We start from the raw sequence: 7,744 nt of genomic DNA on the forward strand, positions 1-7,744 counted from the left end.
CTGGTCCTGGACTATTGGATAATGTATATACATGCACACAAGCACATAAAACAGCTCTCACCTTGCCTTCACTGGTCTTCAATTATTTCCACGGCTTTGATTTCAGAGTAGGTACAGTATGTGAAGTTAAACTGGTCCTGGACTTGGATAACTAAAGCACACATACATACAAACACACACAGACAAGCAACACACAGAAAACATCTCTCCACTCAGCATGTTTTTCTAAGGTATGAGCTTCCACTTATCTTGCTCAAAACCAATATTTTCCACAGATTTGATTTCAGAGGGGCGGCTAAGTGGCGCAGTGGGCAAGGCGCTCGCCACTAATGCAGGAGATGCTGGGTTCGAGCCCAGCTCTCGGCATTGCTACCAGCTTGGCTGGTCGTTCATACTAACACAATTGGCAGTGTTAGGGGTGGGAAGCTGGTGGGTTGGGATCGGACGTTGTGGACAGCGACTCCTACAGGTCGGTTGGTGCGCCTGCGCAGCAGAATCAGGAAGCAACGGGGGCGGCGTGTCCCTCCCACGCAGACCCTCGCCGCTGAGAGATCGCGCTGTGCAGGTGAAAAGATGCGACGCTGCCTCCTCGTGTACCGGAGGGGACGCCTGAATACTTTTACCAACGGATTTCCAGTTCCGCTTTCTGCGCTCTGATTGGCCACTGACGTTTCTGGTCGCACCAATCGTGTGACGCCTGTTTCTTTCACCGGTTAAGCTTAGGCACTCTTTCGAAGTTGGTTAAGGTTAGAGTTTGTCTTAGAGCAGGGCGATAGAACACCAGCCCTGATTCCATATAACCTTAACCAACTTCGAAAGAGTCGCCTAAGCTTTAACCAGTGATAAACTAGGCGGAAATGGGCGCGTCACGCGATTGGGCGCACATGTCACATGACCAGAAACGTCAGTGGCCAATCAGATCGCACCAGAAACGACAGTGGCCAATCAGATCGCAGAACGCGGAACTGGAAATCCGTTGGTACAAAACTAGACGCGGAGGGGACACGTGATGCAAGGCTTCGTCCACATTGCAGCCGGCCTGTGGGAGGCATGGCCTAACAGCGTTCGAGACAGGGGAGGGTAGAATTGGACAATACGAAATTGGGAAGGGAGAAAAATAGAAAAATGGGAGAAAAAAGTAGAAAAAAAAAAAGATTTGATTTCAGACAAGACAGAAAGTTGTGTTGTGTGAACAGCACAGCGCTCTGACAAATGTTAAAGTTGTGTAGTGTGTAGTCGCCTTAACGGGTTGCGTCTATTTGAAAGGCAACCGGTTCATGCGTTTTGCGAATCTGATTGGCCACTGACGTTTCTGGTCATGTGACATGTGCGCCCAATCGCGTGACGTGCCCATTTCCGCCTCGACCAGCAGCAAACTACCTAACGCCTAGTTTATCACTGGTTAAGCTTAGGCGACTCTTTCGAAGTTGGTTAAGGTTAGAGTTTGGAATCAGGGCTGGCGTTCTATCGCCATGCTCTAAGACAAACTCTAACCATAACCAACTTCGAAAGAGTGCCTAAGCTTAACCGGCGAAAGAACTTGCCGTCACACGATTGGTGCGACCAGAAACAGCAGTGGCCAATCAGAGGTGGCGAATGCGGAAGCATGAACGGGGTTGCCTTTCGAATAGACGCTAACGGGGCAGCAGATACAAATGTGAAAATGGGAAGTTTGACCAAAAGCATTAGATCTCTTCCTCTTGGGGTCATGAATGTGCACAACAAATGTCATGGCAATCCGGCCATTCATTTTTGTAGATATAACAGTTACACAGGCACACACACACGGGTGAAAACAACCTCCCACCAAGATTCTGTGCAAGGCCTCTATCTCTTTTTATCTCTTTGTATTTGTTCATTGGGCGAAACTTTAGATTTTTCACTGCCAATTCTATGAACTAATAATAATTTAAAAGGTTCCCTCTCTCTTATGGCGCTTTTCCACTGCATGGTACCTACTTGACTCTACTCTGCCTTTTCGGTTTTCAATTGCTGAAATTTGCGGATGGTACGAATGGTAACGCCATTGTACATACACTGTAGCCTACATTGGAGGTGGTTGGGTGGGTGGGGGGAGGGGGGGGTTGGGTAGGAGGGGTGGGTGGGGGACACTGTACACCAGTACAAGCAAAACTGTACATTGGAATATTGACAGAACCATACTTGGTAATTTACTGTACATTGGAGGGGGTTGGGTTAGGACATTTACAGGGGCCAGTTTTGAATTGCAGTCTCCCGTAGGTGTTCTTTGAGAGTGGTTTTGAAAGTGGGTAGTGATTCACATTCCTTTACAGCTTTGGGTAGGGCGTTCCACATTGATGTGGCATAATTGCGAAACGTGTTTAGTCCCTTGTTTGAGCCGAATCTGGGTTTAACATGATTTGTGGAGCTCCCTCTGGTGTTGTGATCGTGGTATTGACTGACCTTTGGGAAGTATTTTGACATGTACATGGGTACTTTGGTCCTGTAGTGTATCTTGTAGACCAAGCCCATTGCAAGTTGCTGTACTCTGTTGTCTACTCTAAGCCATCCTAGGTTGTCAAAGTGGGCAGGGGTGAGGTGGGTTCTAGGAGTAAGGTCAAGCAGTAGTCTGACCAGTTAGTTTTGAGATGTTTGTAATTTAGTTTTTAGCGCCTTTGAGGTGCGTTGGTACCATGAGGTGCAAGCATAGTCGTAGTACCGTTGAATGAGTGCTCCTGCCAGAGTCTTCAGGGTATTCTTGTTTACCAGAGAGGAGATCCGGTACAAGAATCGAGTTTGTTGGTTGACTTTTTTTTATTACATTGGATGCCATTTTGTCACAGGAAAGTAGCTAGTAGCTACAACCACTTAATGGCAAGGCTCTCATCCAGATTCATTCATTTTCTCCCCCCGCTCTCTCTCCCATGAGCTCAATGTAATGCGAAAGTGCAGTGGTCTATGTATAAGTACAAGCAGGGACATGCACAGGACTTTAGAGGGGCAGGTGCTCAAAGGCTGAAAAGGGCACTCCATACATCTCCATAAATGTTCAGGGTGGAGGGAATAAGTGCTTACCCTACAGACCCCAAGTCTGTTAGGACAGCAGACTCGGTTGGCACTGCTCAAAACTTACCCTTTTAAAATAGCTTTTAAATGAATTATTACCTTTATTTCATTGTCTTATTTTTCTTTATTTCTATACATTTTACTTAAATATTTTATTATAATTTGTATCATTGTTTTATATAGTTTTTTTTATCATTTTATTTGTTCTTTTTTAATGTCAACATATTATTTAAATTATTCAAATGGTTCTGTCATAATCAAACATTCTAGAACATTTGTGATGTCACAGTATGATGTCATAATCAAACATTCTAGAACATTTGTGATGTCACAGTATGATGTCATAATCAAACATTCTAGAACATTTGTGATGTCACAGTATGATGTCATAATCAAACATTCTAGAACATTTGTGATGTCACAGTATGATGTCATAATAGGACATTCTAGAACATTTGTGTACAGTATATATTCAACAATTCTCTCAGAAGATCTCACATCTCAGAAGATCTCACTTGTTGTTTCCGGCTATTTGTCTGTAATCCTTAATGAGCTGCGTCTGGAGGGAAGGTTCTGTGATGTGGTTATTAAAGTCAACAGCACTGATTTGAATGCCCACAAGGCCCTCCTGTGTGACTGCAGTGACTATTTCAGGTAAGTTTAGCTTGGTTCAGGTTAGCTTGGTTCAGGTTAGCTTGGTTCAGGTTAGCTTGGTTAGTAAACAGATACCATACTGTACTTTTACTGTAAACAGATACTATACTGTACTTCTACTGTAAACAGATACTATACGTACTTCTACTGTAAAAAGATACTATACTGTACTTCTACTGTAAAACGATACTATACTGATACTGTAAACAGATACTATACTGTACTTCTACTGTAAACATATAATATACTGTACTTCTACTGTAAACATATACTATACTGTACTTCTACTGTAAACAGATAATATACTGTACTTATATTGTACTTCTACTGTAAACAGATACTATACTGTACTTCTACTGTAAACATATACTATACTGCACTTCTACTGTAAACAGATACTATACTTCTACTGTGGTAAGACCCTATACTTCTACAGTGAAAATATATTCTGGTCTGTGTGTACTCTACAGACAGTGGAGCTGTTTGCAGATAGCGAGCAAAAGGATTCTCCGGCGCTGCAGCGGGACCCCATTGGTAACGTTAAGTGCTTTGGTCATTTCACATTCAGCAAGCCCTCAGCTCGAATACGCATTCAATCAATGTTATAAGACATTGATATCAGGAGCTATCTGTAGCTACTGCTAGCCGGCTAGATGACGTTAAGACAACTATTTAGTTCAATCGGACATTTCGTTTTGAACAGTGAATTAACGTCAGCTAACGCGAGCTAACGGAGGTATCAACATGCACTACAAGACTTGCTGGAGCATTTGTTGATATCAGGAGGAGCTACTAGAGTACACACAGACAGTGGAGCTGTTTGCAGATAGCGAGCATCTTGACTTGTTGCGTGGTGGCGATGTCTCGCAGATAATACAAGTACAAGTCTAATTATATAATATATATATTTTATTAAAAAAAAAATTATATAAAATAATTTTTAATTTCTTTCTAATCAAAAACGATCGGTATCGGATCGGTATCGGCCGATATGGCTCACGACGATCGGTGATCGGTATCGGTGGCAAAAAACGTGATCGGGGCATCCCTATAAAACACACATCCCTTTGCTGCTGCCCAAGGTAACTAATTGTATTACTGTGCATTACATTAAAACAACACTAGGTTCCCTAGTACAGTGGTTCTCAAACATTTGGGTCCAAACTGTTCCCTAGCAACAGAAACCGTCTACAACCAATGTCTAAGTTGTACCCGCTGTCTGCTTGTCTCTTCCCAGGTTCGCATGGGCTTGATGAGGCCTGACTACTTGCTGAACAACGTCCAGAACAACCCTGTGGTGAGGGACAGCCACGACTGCAGGCCCCTCATCCTCAGCGTCCTGAACCCCCCTGGCTCCGACAGGCTCCCAAACCCCCTGATGCGTCCACACCTGCCCCAGGAGGTCCTATTGGCCATCGGAGGCTGGAGTCGCAGCATCCTGGCCAATGGCATGGAGGCTTACGATATCCGAGCCGGTGGATGGATGGACATGAGCGTTGAGGCGGAGAGTCCCCGGGCCTTCCACGGCACCGCTTATCTCCACGGTCTGGTCTACTGCGTCGGCGGCCGGGACGGCGTAAAGTATCTCAGCAGTGTGCACAGGTGGCTCCCATGCACTCACGCCGCTGTTACGTCAGCGTGGTCGCGTTGGGCGGCTGTATCTATGCCATGGGAGGGCGCCACGCCGGACGCGTGCATCTGAACACCGCCGAGCGCTACGAGCCTGAAACCAACCAGTGGACAGTGATCCCACCCATGCTGGAGCACAGGAGCTCCGCCGGGGCAGCAGCCCTCCAGGGCAAGGTGGGTGGAACTGAGGGACACAGGGTGCTAGATGAACACAAGGAACGTTAGATCAGAAATCATAAATGTCTTTATTGCCAAGTAAGCTTGCACATACAAAAGATGTGTCTGGGTCCTTTGGTGCATCAACATTAACAGACAATTAAAGTAGAATGAAATCAAATGGAATATATAAACTAAATTAGAATATTCTTTCTTATTACAGGTTTACATCTGTGGTGGCTGCAACTGGACGCATCTGCTCACAGCTGAGTGCTACAGCCCAGACACCGACCAGTGGACTCTGATCGCCCCCATGAGCAGCAGGCGTGTCGGAGTGGGAGTCGCTGCGTACGGAGGACACGTCTATGTGGTAGGTGCACACAGAGACAAATGCTTTATACTAGATATTTTCATAGATATGTATCATTTGACTTTCAATGCTTCTGTGATGCCCTCATTTCCCTAAGTGGATTAATACAGTGTCTGCCTGCCTGCCTGCCTGCCTTAACCACACACTAAAACATTCCTCTCATGTGTCCTGTCCTCAGGTGGGAGCGTTTGACGGTGTAAACGTCCTGTGTAGCGCGGAGGCCTACAGCCCCTTGACTGACTCCTGGAGTGCCCTGCCGGACATGCTCACCCCCCGCTGCCACTTTGGCATCGCAGTGCTGGATGACCTGCTCTTCATGATCGGAGGCTACAAGGGCTTTAACACCATCATCTCCAACGTGGAGCGCTACGACCAGAGCAGCGACAGGTGGACTGTAGCCGAGGACATGAAGATCCAGCGCGCTGGCCTAAGCTGCTGCATAATGCATGGCCTGCCTAACATGAGCCAGTACGCTGCTCCCCATGGAGGAGGAGGAGGAGGAGGAGGAGGAGCAGGAGGAGGAGGAGTATCAATCAAATGTATTCATGTAGCACGTTTAAACATGACGCTTGTCAACCAAAGTGCTTCACATAGCTAAGCTAAGAACAAAGAAAAGTATAAAATAAACAAAAAAATAAATAAAAAATCAACGGATAGACAAAGGAAAAACAGAACAACACGTCAACAAGTACGGCAAGAGTCAAAGTGAGTCAGGGAAGGCCAGGCAATATAGGTGGGTTTTGAGTTTTGATTTAAAAGACTCGATGGAGGGGCCAGATTTAATGGACATGGGGATGCTGTTCCAGAGGTCAGGGGCTGCTACCGCAAACGCACGTCCCCCCCTAGACTTGAAGTTAGACCTACGGGTGGTTAGGAAACCCTTATCAGCCGATCTGAGGGCCCTGGCGTTGATATAGGGGGTGAGGAGGTCTGCTAGGTAAGCAGGGGCCTTACCATTTAGGGCTTTGTAAACTAATAAAAGGACCTTGAAATCTATTCTAAAATGCACCGGGAGCCAGTGGAGGGAGGCAAGTACAGGGGTGATGTGAACTCTCTTCCGGGTACCTGTGAGCAGTCTAGCGGCAGCGTTTTGGGGGAGTTGTAGACGGGCTATGGTGGATTTATTTAGCCCCAGGTACAGGGGATGAGGAGCAGGAGGAGGAGGAGGAGGAGCAGGAGGAGGAGGAGGAGGAGGAGGAGGAGCAGGAGGAGCAGGAGGAGGAGGAGGAGGAAGAGGAGGAGGAGGAGGAAGAGGAGGAGCAGGAGGAGGAAGAGGAGGATTAGGAGCAGGAGGAGGAGGAGAAGGAAGAGGAGGATTAGGAGGAGGAGGAAGAGAAAGAGGAGGAAGAGGAAGATGAGGAAGAGGAGGAAGAGAAGGTAGAGGAGGAGGAGGCAGCAGGGGATCCATCTAAGAACCTTAAACATTTATTAGACCAAAAGAAATCCTAAGAAATTAATAAATGACTATCAGCCAAAGGTGGTGCATTTCTTTCTTCTAGTAATTCAGACAATATCGGTTTTTAGTTTGTGTAATGTAATGTAATATCTGTTTTTAGTTTGTGTAATGTAATGTAATATCTGTTTTTAGTTTGTGTAATGTAATGTAATATCTGTTTTTAGTTTGTGTAATGCACATAATATGGGAACTTTTATCCATATGGTTGAGCCTGTTAGGAATTGCACCCCCAACCCAAGCAGATTGCAGATCACTCTCTCTATATGGAGGTAAAAAAGAAAATATGGTAAAAATAATTGGCATAAAAAGGGCACTTTTTTATGAGGCACAAAAGGGCTCTATGTGTGCACGTGCCTGCTAGCTGTGCCCTTGAGCAAGGCACCTCAGCTTTAACCGCTCCAGTGTTAGCTGCTCAGGGGCCAGTAGTAGAGTGCCTGGCCATAGTGTCTTTA

Source organism: Notolepis coatsorum (assembly GCF_963971535.1).
Source record: "Notolepis coatsorum genome assembly, chromosome: 3".
Classification (NCBI taxonomy): domain Eukaryota; kingdom Metazoa; phylum Chordata; class Actinopteri; order Aulopiformes; family Paralepididae; genus Notolepis; species Notolepis coatsorum.